We start from the raw sequence: 13610 nt of genomic DNA on the forward strand, positions 1-13610 counted from the left end.
GCTCCCCCGTCCCTGGGATTCTCCAGGCAAGAACACTGGAGTGGGTTGCCATTTCCTTCTCCAGTGCATGAAAGTGGAAAGTGAAAGTGAAGTCGCTCAGTTGTGTCTGACTCTTTGCAACCCCATGGACTGCAGCCTACCAGGCTCCTCTGTCCATGGGATTTTCCAGGCAAGAGTACTGCAGTGGGGTGCCATTGCCTTCTCTGATAATTAAGCCTAGTAGATACTTATTTTTTGATAATTAAATGAGTAAATAATTAAGGAATGAATTCTGCTGAAGTTGTTTGAAGGACTGTTGTTTCATCTCTCTCCTCTAGGTGGCAAACTATTACCTCCTACAGTGAATTGCATTTCCTTGTCTCAGCAACTGACATGAAAATTGTGCTTTAAAAAGTACACAATTTTATGTCTGTCCTAGTGTAGAAGTACACAATCATAAATCTATTTGCTTCTAAAGTTATCTCTTTGTACATCTTTAAGCTTTTTGTCCCCAAAAAATTGTTTCTAGAAAATCATTCAGAAATAATGATTGTGTAAGTACTATAAAGAAATTGAGTTGTGCAAGAGAGTTTTCAAAGCACTTGTACAAGATTGTTTTGGGTACTTTCAATTTTCATGGAGTACTTAGGCTTAGGAAAACATTGTTTTTTCCAAAGTTCATTATTATTTTTCTAGGGAATGCTTTTTCCCCTAAATAAGAAAAAATTAATAAAAGTAATTCTACTAAAAATGACTTTTTTAAAAACTAAGCTCCAAATATATGCTTTTTCTTCTAGATTCATTGTGACAGGAACAGATAAAATTAAGAGCTGAATACAGAATCCTGTAAATTGAATACAGAACAATTAGATAAGTTCATCCAAATACTTCAATTTTTCTTAAATCCAGGATATGAGTTCCCTGAATGATTTAAATACTGTCCCCCAAATTCCACTCCCCTTTATAATGACATAGTCTATATTTTCTTACATAAGAAATACAACTGGAAAATATGTCGGAGTGCCAGGAAATCTAAAAGGCAAAGCTAAAAGTCACCTGAGAGCACACCAAACAGGAACAGCAGGAACTGAAGATGCCTGTCTGTTTCTAGTACAAGGGGAGGGGATAAGTAAAAAGAACAATGACATGTCATAGCCCAAGAGCTAAAATTAAATGCATGTAAACAATTCCTGTTGAAACTAGAAGCCAATGTAGATTAGGCAAACCAGGTGAAGAGTTCTTTCCTGCCAAAACACGCCAGGAGAAGAGTCACCAAGCACTGAGACATGGCTAGTACAGAAGTGAGGTTAATTCTGGAAAGCCACAGAGGATTCTGAGCTATATGTGGCAGCTCTTAAATTCTACATTAAAGTGTAGTGTGTACCGAAAAGCCATATTTCTTCTTTATCCCACCCAAAAACCTGAAAGCCAGTTGTTCAGATATGGAAATCGGAATGAGAATTTCTAGCTGAGTATAATCATTTCTCTGGGGCTTCCCTGGTGACTCAAGTGGTGAAGAATCCTCCTGCAGTGCAGGAGACCAGGGTTCAATTCCTGGGTTGGGAAGATCCCCTGGAGAAGGAAAATGGCAACCCACTCCAGTATTCTTGCCTGGGAAATGTCATGGACATGGAAGCCTGGCAGACTACATACAGTCTGTAGGGTCGCAAGAGTCAGACATGACTTAGTGACTAAACCACCATAAGTATTTCTCTAACACACATTTCTTGAGTAACCACTCTGGGCCAGGCCCTGTGGTCAAAACTTTCAGAACTACAAAGATGATAAGGTATGGTCCCTACCCTTAGAAGAGTGAGGAAGATAGGGACATGTACACAAATAGTTTTATGAGCTCTATCAAGAGAAAGGAACAGTAGGCACTAAGGCCAAATCAGTATGTTGATGTGAAAATGTGGAAGAGTCACCTTTAAATCCCATCCCATAGATGAGTTAGTGGCAAGTTGCCTGACCAGAGTCCAACCATAGTATTAGGTTTTGCTGGAATTCAAATTAAACCTATACTGCTGGGTCTTTGATGCAGCTAAATCATGGAATAGACCTGGAAAAAGATATAAATATATATAAACCATCTTTCCAAAAGCAATTTGGGCTTTTTTCATAAGATCATTCTCAAAAGCATGCAAGAAGCAGGAGCTATGGAAGAAAACACCACCCATGAAATTAGCATACAATTTCTAACTTTGCATGAGTACACAAGTGTAAACCTTTCTAAGCAAAATAAGAAACAAGATAAGAACCCATTAATAGGGGAGTGTAAATAAATTATAGAATATCTCATACAGTGATGGTAAAAGAATGAGGTAGCTTAGCATACAGACATGTCCATGTGTATAGAAGTGAAAGAAAACAATCAGGAGGAAACAGCCTAGGCTAAAACTTTTTTTGTTATTTGACTCAACTTAAACACTTTTTCTGAACTGTGGTGTTGGAGAAGACTCTTGAGAGCCCCTTGGACTGCAAGCAGAACCAACCAGTCCATTCTGAAGGAGATCAGCCCTGGGATTTCTTTGGAAGGAATGATGCTAAAGCCAAAACTCCAATACTTTGGACACCTCATGCGAAGAGTTGACTCATTGGAAAAGACTTTGATGCTGGGAGGGATTGGGGGCAGGAAGAGAAGGGGACGACAGAGGATGAGATGGCTGGATGGCATCACTGACTTGATGGACGTGAGTCTGAGTGAACTCCGGGTGTTGGTGATGGACAGGGAGGCCCGGCGTGCTGCGATTCATGGGGTCAAAAAGAGTTGGACATGACTGAGCGACTGAACTGAACTGAAACACTTTTTCTAAAGATTAAGCAAAAGCAGAAAAAGGCATAAATATGTAAATAAAGTATGAAATTATGCATTCTTTACTTATCACTATTATGTTTTACCTCCAAAATTACAATCATTTAGAGTGAATTTTTAATAAAAAATTTTTTTTGAGTGTTTGTATTATTTTACCTACCAAAAATAATTTTGTTTTAAAGTACAGTGTGTGAAAACTTTTGGTATTATCCTTAAGTATTACTAGGTTGTTTTAGACACTTTCTCTGGAGTCACTTTTGCAAGCCTTATCTCTATTAATGTTTAAAGCCTTCAATCTAATTAACCCGTGCACACTATAATTTTAATTCAAAAAGAAAAGTGAACTTTGACCCAACTTCAGATGTTAAGTGTGTATCTAGCCTCCATACCAGCCCACAGCATATTTGTTATCATTTGTCTTTACTCTTCATTATAAGAAAGGTAAATGAAAAGGAGAGAATGGGGAAAAAGTCAAGAAAAAAAGAGAAAATAACTGATTATCCTTTCAATAACGGGAACTGAAAGTCATCTGTTAAATGTAGCCCCTGTGTTCATGGTGGGTCAACATCCCAGGCTCCATTCTATGGCTTGTGCCTTACTGTACAATTTTCTCCTTTAACGAAAAATTGCCTTTGAGTATTGTGATGACTCAAGACCCTCAGCTGTGATCATCACCTTTTCGCCTTCTAGGGAAATTCACAAAGATAAAAAGCCAGAGTCTCACTTTTATGAGCCAAATTCACCTCTAGAAATGAGGCTGCACGCCACAGAGAGAAAGCCAGTACGGCATGTGTACAGGATGTGGGATCCAGCCCAGCAGCTCAAATCAGCCAACGCCGTTTCACGGAGAAGACAAAGGCAAATAGGCAGAGAAGCAGGCACGTGGTTAGCGTCCACGTTACACAAGTGGAGCAGGCATCTCCACCCTCCCTTGGTGCCACAGCCCAAGCCAGACACACCCAGACCCTCCCACTCTCAGCTACCAGGGCTGGTCCGAGTTCAGCCACTAGAAGCCTGCAGCATGAGGAGAGGTGAGAGCTATGTGTGGTGTCAATCGACATGTACATGAATACCCAACAGGGAGAATAAAGGGGGAAAAGCACATCTACACCCACTCCTATACAATTGTTTTCAAAGATCTTGAGGCAGAGAAACCAGAACTAAGAGAGAATGGTATTAACTCAGTAAGTATGAAATAAGCACCAACACTCTCTTAAGCAACATTCCAGTTCCAGTAGAAGAATTTTCAATGGTGAACAAGCAAAAGACAGTTCCAGCTGCCCTCAACAGCATTTATTGGTTTGCTGTAAATACATTAGCTAGACTGCTGAAACAAGTAGGAAAAAAAAAAAAAAACTAAGAGAAATTAAAATAATAATACTGTGATGATGATAATAATTATAGTTACCATTTATTAAGCAGTTATTAGGTGCCAGTTTGCTGTATTTAGCTACATGGCTTAATCTTCATAATAGTCTTTGAAGTAGGTTTTATTTTTCCAATTTTACAGATAAGAAAGCTACATCAAATCTAAATTAAATATCTTTCCCAAGAATACTGCTGCTGCTGCTGCTAAGTCACTTCAGTCATGTTCAACTCTGTGCAACCCCATAGACAGCTGCCCACCAGGCTCCACCATCCCTGGGATTCTCCAGGCAAGAACACTGGAGTGGGTTGCCATTTCCTTCTCCAAAGCAGGAAAGTGAAAAGTGAAAGTGAAGTCGCTCAGTCGTGTCCGACTCTTGGCGACCCCATGAACTGCAGCCCACCAGGCTCCTCCGCCTTGGGATTTTCCAGGCAAGAGTATGGCTCTTTCACTCTAACTAGTGGCATGCCATTGTCTTCTCCCCCTAGTTAGAGTGAAAGAGCCATACTCAGACTCCCCCTGAACTGTCTCCACTATACCAGGAGTCAGCAACCTGTGACCCTTCTGTCCAATCTGTCCTGCTGTCTGTTTTTGTAGATAAAGCTATACTGAAATGCAGACATTCTCATTCATTTTTGTATTATCTATGGTTGCTTTGGTGCTGTAACAGCAAAATTGAGTATCTGGCCCACAAAGGGTAAAGAGTTTACTATCTGGCCTTTAAGAGAACAATTTGGCCAACTTCTGCAATGTAGTATGCCATTAAGTATTTTTAAAAGGTTGAGTATAATAAATATTTTTGGAGAATTATGAAATTCTAAGAAATGGGAGTACACTGCACTCAACTCTGCCTGTGCATAGATCTTTCTTCCACTCCTTAAAAACTCAGTTGGGGAAAGCATATACGTGTTTCCAAAACTTAGAACCTTAATTTTATCAAGGAATTCTTTCACATCCTTCCCAGACCTGCTTTCAGTTCCTTCACACTTCAGGTTCTCACAGGACATCTTACCAAACTGGGCACCTAAAAAGAGAAAGAGAGGGAGAAACACAATGAAAAAATAATGCTATAGTTTCAGGGAACTTCCATCCATTCTGACACTGACCCCCTGCCACAGGGCAACTCCAAAGGAACAGCATGCCACATTACAGGGTTCACTTGCCTTAGGCTTGTTAGCTTGGTGCACCTGAGTAGATGAATTTATAGACTAGAAGAATAGTATTTTAATATGGAAGGCATATTAGCTAGATTATAGTATTTATCAGGTTGAAAACAAAAACGAAAACTCAGCAAACCTGGGTGACTTGTCAGAGATTATGTCCAGTTCTAACTGTTGCTTCCTGACTTGCATACAGGTTTCTCAAGAGGCAGGTCAGGTGGTCTGGTATTCCCATCTCTTTCAGAATTTTCCACAGTTTATTGTGATCCACACAGTCAAAGGCTTTGGCATAGTCAATAAAGCAGAAATAGATGTTTTTCTGGAACTCTCTTGCTTTTTCAATGATCCGGCAAATGTTGGCAATTTGATCTCTGGTTCCTCTGCCTTTTCTAAAACCAGCTTGAACATCTGGTCCACATATTGCTGAAGCCTGGCTTGGAGAATTTTGAGTTGGACTATAAAGAAAGCTGATTGCCGAAGAATTGATGCTTTTGAACTGTGGTGTTGGAGAAGACTCTTCAGAGTCCCTTGCACTGCAAGGAGGTCCAACCAGTCCATCCTAAAGGAGATCAGTCCTGGGTGTTCATTGGAGGGACTGATGTTGAAGCTGAAACTCCAATACTTTGGTCACCTGATGTGGAGAGCTAACTCATTTGAAAAGATCCTGATGCTGGGAAAGATTGAGGGCAGGAGAAGGGGATGATAGAGGATGAGATGGTTGGATGGCATCACCAACACAATGGACATGGGTTTGGGTGGACTTCGGGAGTTGGTGATGGACAGGGAGGCCTGGCTTGCTGTGGTTCATGGGGTCACAATGAGTCGGACACGACTGAGTGACTGAACTGAAATGAACAGAGAAAAGGCCTCTTTTACTCCACCATTCTTGCCCAGAGAATCCCATAGGCAGAGGAGCTTGGCAGGCTATAGTCCATAGGGTCACAAAGAGTCAGACACGACTGAAGTGACTTAGCACGCACATCCAATCTACCATGCATTCAATAGGGTCTGGTGTAAGGCAACAGCCATATGCTATACATATATATTCACTAATATATTCACTAATTTCATGTCCTTTATCAAGGCCACAACTTTGATGGAAAGAGTACCTTTGAGGAATCAGGCAGACTTAGATCCAAACACTGACTTGGTCACTCATTGCTTGTGTAAACTTAGCAAAATCAGCAAACCACTTTAAGCCTCAGTTTTATATAAATAAAACATGGTAAGCTGTTCTCTGACTTTAAAGCAGATAAACTGAAACAGCACATTCAATGCCTAACAATGTATCTGGCACATAGTAAGAACTTTATGAATATACGGCAAACACTAGTATTGTTCTTACAAGATGAGTAAAAGTGCATCACCTCAGTCTCTTTTTGGAACAAGGTCCATAGGTATTAGCATTTGGACCACGTAGCATCTCACTGTTCAAGTATAGATGATAACTGCTAGTTGCCTATGGTCGAGTTGAAGAATTCACCTGAGAAAGCTAACTTTTAGCTTTCTAATCAAGTCTGGTACCAGTGCATATAATTGTTATTATATGTTATAATTTATGGACAACCTTGTTTTTAATTACAAGGTTTTTATTAGAGAAACAGGTTTCAGGGTGAGTCTGCGATCTGACTTGCCAGCACTTGTTGGAAGTTTTTATGTGATTCATTTACATGTGTGTGTGTGTGTTTAGGAGCAGTGCTATTATTAAACTTTGCTGACATACTGTGAGGAATCTGTGATTCAAATTTGTATATACACCTTCCCCACCACCCACTCTGTCCCTTCACACAACTCACCCCTCCCCCATTTATCAAGGACTAGTTTCAGATTATTTTCAAGGATGTATACAGATAGAATCACTTGGAATGGTCCTTGCCTAATTCTCTTTAGCTACTTGTGCATATGAGATAGAAGTAAACACTGCTTAAAAGTAACAATCTTTCAAAAAGAAAAAGGAGGGGGAGGGGACTTCCCTGGTGGTTCTGTGGTTAAGACTTCACTCTTTCATTGCAGAGGGCATGGGTTTGATCCCTCATGGGGGAACTAAGAACCCACACACTGCACAGTAGGGCCAAGAAAAAAAAAAAGCTAAAATTTTTTAGGTAATGTGGTGAATAGAAAATCCAAGGGGACTCATTATGATGTAAAGCAGGCATGTCATTTCCTCATTCTCAATGTTGTTAATTTTGTAGAAAGGATACCTGCAGAAAAAACCATCTTCACATCAAAGTCAGCAAATGATACTGATAGGTCAGTGCTACAAATCTCACTCAGAGGAAAAGGGAAAAGATGATTATATAAAACCCGCAAGGAATAAAGATACTCTCACAAATAGAAAACTGAAAACGAAATGGAATGGACAGTAATGAAACAACTCCATGATGATTAAATAATAGCAAGAGTTGAACCTTTGTCAAGCACTTCCCACATATGGACATGAAACCTGCATATGAAGCCCAGGGCAAGGCATTGTAGAAAGGTTACATGATAATGTTTTACAGATGGGAGTTCTCTTTAGTGTTACTATTGTCTTTAAGCTTCCAACTGCTCTGTTAATTAAAAACATAGGAAAGAGTAGAAGAAATGAAGAGGAGGGAAAAAGAGAGGGAAAAGAGGAAAGGATGGGAGAATAAAAGAGGTAGAAAAGATGTCCAGTGTTACGTGTCACAATCCATTAAAAATGCAAAACTTGGGGCCCCCACACAACCGTTTCACTTGATCCCACCTCATTGAGTCACTTCTTAAAAGGACCCCTATGGACTCACGTTACATGTTGCTGACTAGTAAATTAAATCACCCCCTCCCCAAAATGAATGGCTTAAAATGCCTGTGGGCCAGGATTCTCAGGATGGTGTGACAGGTCCTCCTCTTCACAGTTTCTCACCAGGCTGCAGTGAAAGTGTCCAGCAGGGCTGGAGTCTCATCTGAAGGCTCACCTAGGGAAGGCGCTGCTTCCAAGTTAATATACCTGATTGTTGGCAGGATTAATTTCCTTGAGAAGAGGGTGAACAAAGGCCTTCAGTTCCCTGCGAGCTTTAGCTGGAGACTGTCCTCAGTTCCTCTTTCCTATGGCAACTTTTCTTCATCAGAATCAGCAGGAGAGAGAGTCTTCGAACATACACTTGAGAAAAGTTCCTCCTATAATCCATGGGCCACTTAAAATCATCTCAAGCACCTCTGGTGCTATGTTACTGTAGTTTGGAAAATATTGACACATGTGATCTTCCTTAGTCCTTGTTACAATTATTTGAGGCAAAAAGAGAAGGCACAATTATTCCCATTTCTAAGATGAGAAAATCAGGTTCATGGATAAAATTTTACAGCCAGTAAATTTCCAGAAATGGGCCTGGCACTCATGCTTTCTCCATATCAACCCAATTCTTCTACTGTACTACGAATGCTTCTAAGGAAGACAAATTTAGAACTAAAAGTAAAGTTTTCTTTTTTTATTTAGATATGATTATTTTGGAATTTGGTGGTAATTTGAATAGCAACCAGAAAGAAAATAATTAGCAAACAGAAATACTGAGAATAGATTGCCAAGTGGTGGTCGGCAGCATCTCAGATAGTTTTGGATTAGCTCAGCCTCCTAGGAGTCATGCCTGTGTAATCCCCTCCACTTGAATAACTTACTTTGAACCAATAGAATGTGGAAATTTCCCTGATTAAAAAAATTACAAAAGATTAGTTAATCAGGGAAATGATACCTTCTCTAAATTGCCATTTTCTGGAACTTTACTGGTTGTAAAATTTTATCCATGAACCTGATTTTCTCATCTTAGAAATGGGAATAATTGTGCCTTCTCTTTTTGCCTCAAATAATTGTAACAAGGACTAAGGAAGATCACATGTGTCAATATTTTCCAAACTACAGTAACATAGCACCGGAGGTGCTTGAGATGATTTTAAGTGGCCCATGGATTATAGGAGGAACTTTTCTCAAGTGTATGTTTTTAGAGTGTATTAGAAAAATATAACGTGCATAGCAAACCCATGATTTCATAGCTAATGTTACTTAAATGAGATTTAAATGAAGTTGAGGAAAGTGTGAGTCAAACTGAAAACAAATATTAAGAAAAGAATATACTAGATGGTCTAAGAACAGGACAAACATTGTGAAAGCGGTATACAAATGACTGCATAAAATTTAGAATGCTCAGTAAATACATTGAATCTTATTCATTAACTTTTGCCCCATGACTCTGGTTGAAGAAGGTAACTAGATATATCCTTATTACTAGCAGAGCAAACCTAACTACACCTGGTAAAAGAGATGACTCCTTGAAAATCCAATCCTAAATTGTTTGCCCACAAATAATCCATCTATTAATATTTTATAAAACATTATTCATTCTCTATGTCTTTTTTCTTGTCCTAGGATGTATTAATAATAACTTCCACTTATTAGGAGCTCGCTATGCTAAAAGTTGGTGATAGACAGGGAGGCCTGGCATCCTGCAATTCATGGGGTCGCAAAGAGTCAGACACGACTGAGCAACTGAACTTACTGACTGATGCTAAAATCTGCATATACAATTTCAACTAATATGTATCCTTGAGGAAGGATGTATTAATATTATCATTCATTTGAATGAGGAAACGGAACGTTAAAGAGGTTAAATAACTTGGCCAAAGTAACTCAGCAAAATAATAAGACAAGTAGAATTTATTTTTTTAATTTACCTATTTTAATTGGAGGCTAATTACTTTACAATATTGTAGTGGTTTTGCCATATACTGACAAGCAGAATTTAAACTCAGGTCTATCTAACTTTAAACCCTGTTTTAAGTCTACTTCTGCCAGTAATGTTTTAAAGGACTGACCCTCCACTTAGTATGCCCACACATCTTTTTTGACTTCTTACACTTTTACTTTTTAGCATTCTAATCTTTTTCCTCTGGAATGTGGGAAAATATATCAACACCGGGGCATTCAAAACAAGGTCAGAGGATGAATCTTTTTTTTTTTTTTGGCCAAATCCCCAGATAGGACATACACATGAAGCAGAAAAAAAGAAGCAATTGCTTCCTGGCCCAAACTCTTTCGCCCCACTTAGTCCGCAGGGCAGAGGAGCAAACAGAAAGGTACAGTTCAGGCACTTCTTAGGGCTCCTTCCAGGCAGGGATGTTACCACTCACCACTTCTTCTGCATGTGCTTCCAACCAAGAACAATTCTACAAACAAAGGAGAAGCACATTACTCTTGGGCTCCGAATACCTGGTGCGTTGTGTAACTGCAAAGAAATCTCTCAAGACCAGACAGCATCTGAGTTTTGCTTTTTCAGTATGACATGTAAGTTTTGACTGACATGTGATTTTCTAAGTGATAAGGGTAACTAAAATGTTTTTAATTCTCTTTCCAAGAAGAACTTTGAGCTTTATGTCTTTAGATCAAGAAAAATAGACTTGCAAAATCTACTTTGAGAAAATATTACTAAAGTTATAGCCCATGAGCAGGCGGGAATTAGAATTCAGGAGACTGTACAGAACAGAATGGTCCTATGAGGAAAATATTACTCTTCTATATTATTCACTCCCCATTTTGTAACAGGAAGCAAGTTTTTGCTCATTTGAATCATGGAGTATCAATATCACAAGATTCAGACCCTAGTAACTACAAACAAGACAAAATTAACTTGTCACATGAAAGTCACATGAATATGGAAAATTGTTTTTAAAAACCTGAAAGCAAGCCCTTGTGATATTCTCTAAGAATGTTCAGATTGAACTTAGCAGAAATGTCTTCCCATTAGTCTTCTCTTCCCACGTAGCCCTGGAAGATGACCCCAAACAGCAGTATGGGTGTCTCTCGCGGGCACATATCACCCTGACTACCACAGAGTCTTGTGGGTTGGGTCAGAGACAAGACGGGAGGTGCCATCAGAGCGTGACCACCTACACTCTCTCTTCTCTGGATCCTTTAAGCAGTCCTGGCCAGTATTCCTGGAGAATATTCAACAATCTGAATTGGTTAGACCATCTTCTCTATGACTGGGTTCATATCAAATGTTCCATCAGGAACCCCACATAGATGAACCTCAAACTGTACTCACAAAGTATACATCAAAATTAGTAACACTGTTCTATAAGCCTGTCTAATACTTCACTGTTAAATTTCAAGTGCTAATTTAAGATTACGTGCCAAATTTTAAAATCCTAACATTGCCTTTATATTGATTATGTTTCTGATAATTCTTTGAATTTGTTTTGAAACTTTCATTTCAACACTGCCTTGGTTATAACCACATCAAACACAATTTGAGACTAGACTGTCAAAATTAAAATCCTAAACTGCCATCATAACGATACTGAATTTTGGCTTATGACACTTTTATAAAACTTTCATTTCAACTATGCCTTGGTGTACAACCACATCTAGTTCTTCAACTCTGAATTAGGGGTACTCATTTAATATGGGAATAGAAAAATTAGTAACCCAAATCTGACATGCCTTATTCTGGTGTCTAGGTCTGTTTCTTAAAAAATTGCTTTAAATCTACCAAGGTTTCTTTAAGATGAAAATAACTCTGCATTCAGTTTATGATTTTTGAAGAAATGGTCTCATTATTGATTCATTCATGTAACAAAAAATTTTTTAGAAGTCTTTATATGATGGGGTATTGATTTATCATAAGCTAAATCTTGTGTTGGAGAAGGAAATGGCAACCCACTCCAATATTCTTGCCTAGAGAATCCCATGGACAGAGAAGCCCGGCAGGCTACAGTCCATGGGGCTGCAAGAGAGTTGGACACAACAGAGCAGCTGAACAACAAACTTTGTGTATTTGAGGGTATAGTATAAAATATGAAATATGTTCAATTTTAAAATAACTTCTTTTACATGCTATTTCTATAATATGATTAACTTTACAACAAAAACTGCTACTCTTCCTAGAATGTAACAGCCATGAGGATGGGGATCTTTTACTATTTTGTCACCAGTACATCTAGAGAGCTTCCAAGAGTGCCTGTCACATAACAGACACTCATTAACTATTTGTCGAGTGACCATTAGACGAACTGAAAAATCAGAACAGACGCACACAGAAATGAGCAACCATGAAGAAAGGTGTTCCTCATTCAGAAAAGGCCTTACTTTTAGACAATTTTCTAACGATATTGTCTTGCTCGCTATTTTTTCACTTAGTAAGAATGCACCTATAAAGAGAAACTTCAGAAGAAACTCTTATCAGGGGTATTATGTGGTAAATGCCTTCTCTTGGCATTGTTTCTGGGTGTTTTTATGTAGTTCTCTGATCTGCTTCAATAGATTATTCCAAGGTTGAATCCAATAGAGTATTCCAATTTGAATTACAGGCATACCTTGTTTCACTGCACTTCATTTAATTGCACTTCACAGATCTTGTGTTTTTTACAGACTGAAGATTTTTGGCAACCCTGCAGCAAGCAAATCTACACTATTTTTCCAACAGCATTTATTCTTTTCATGTCTGTGTGTCGTATTTTGATAATTCTCATGATACTTCAAACTTTGGGGTTATTATTATATTTGTTATGATGATCTGTGATCGGTGATCTCTGATATTACTGTTGTAATTGTTTGAGGCCACCACGAACTGTAACAACATAAAGTTGGCAGACTGAATAATACACGGATAATACACGGATAAACGTGTATTATGACTTCTCCTCTGACCTGCCCTTCCCTGTCTCCCTCCCTCTCCTCAGGCCTTCCTATTCACTGAGATAAGATAAATTAAAATTAGGCCAATTAATCACCTTACAATAGCCTCTGAGCATTCAAGTGGAAGGAAGAGTTGCAGGTCTCTCACTTTAAAGCAAAGCCAGAAATGATTAAGCTTAGAGAGGAAAGTACGTTGAAAGCCTGGATAGGTCAAAAGTTAGACCTTCCCCGCCGAAAGAAAAAAAATGAAATCGTTCAGTCATGTCCGACTCTTTGCAACCCTATGGACTGCAGCCCGCCAGGCTCCTCTGTCCATGGGATTCTCCAGGCAAGAATACTGGAAGGGGTAGCCATTCCCTTCTCCAGGGGATTTTCCCAACCCAGGGATCAAACCTGGGTCTCCCACATTGCAGGCAGATTTTTTACCATCTGAGCCACCAGGGAAGCCTTGTGTGTCAAATAGTTAATTTTTTAATGAAAAGGGAAAGTTCTTGAAGGAAATTAAAATTGCTACTCCACTGAACACATGAGTGATAAGAAAGTAAAAGAGGCTCATTGCTGATATGGAGAAAGTTTCAGCGGTCTGAATGTAAGATCAAACCAGCTACAGCATTCCCTTAAGATGCCTAACCCAAAGAAAGCCCTAAC

The 13610-nt window shown here is 39.0% G+C and overlaps 1 long non-coding RNA gene across 1 annotated transcript in view; it reads right to left on the minus strand.

Annotated features, from left to right (window-relative positions):
- Positions 1 to 10412: 10412 nt before the first annotated feature.
- The window catches only part of LOC128052515 (uncharacterized), a 33541-nt gene continuing 30343 nt past the window's right edge, over positions 10413 to 13610 (minus strand). The window contains exon 3 of the long non-coding RNA XR_008199824.1: positions 10413 to 10492. This is a non-coding gene — a long non-coding RNA (uncharacterized LOC128052515). The remainder of the gene's footprint in view (positions 10493 to 13610) is intronic.

The sequence above is a fragment of the Budorcas taxicolor genome, chromosome 8 (genome assembly GCF_023091745.1).
Source record: "Budorcas taxicolor isolate Tak-1 chromosome 8, Takin1.1, whole genome shotgun sequence".
Taxonomy (NCBI): domain Eukaryota; kingdom Metazoa; phylum Chordata; class Mammalia; order Artiodactyla; family Bovidae; genus Budorcas; species Budorcas taxicolor.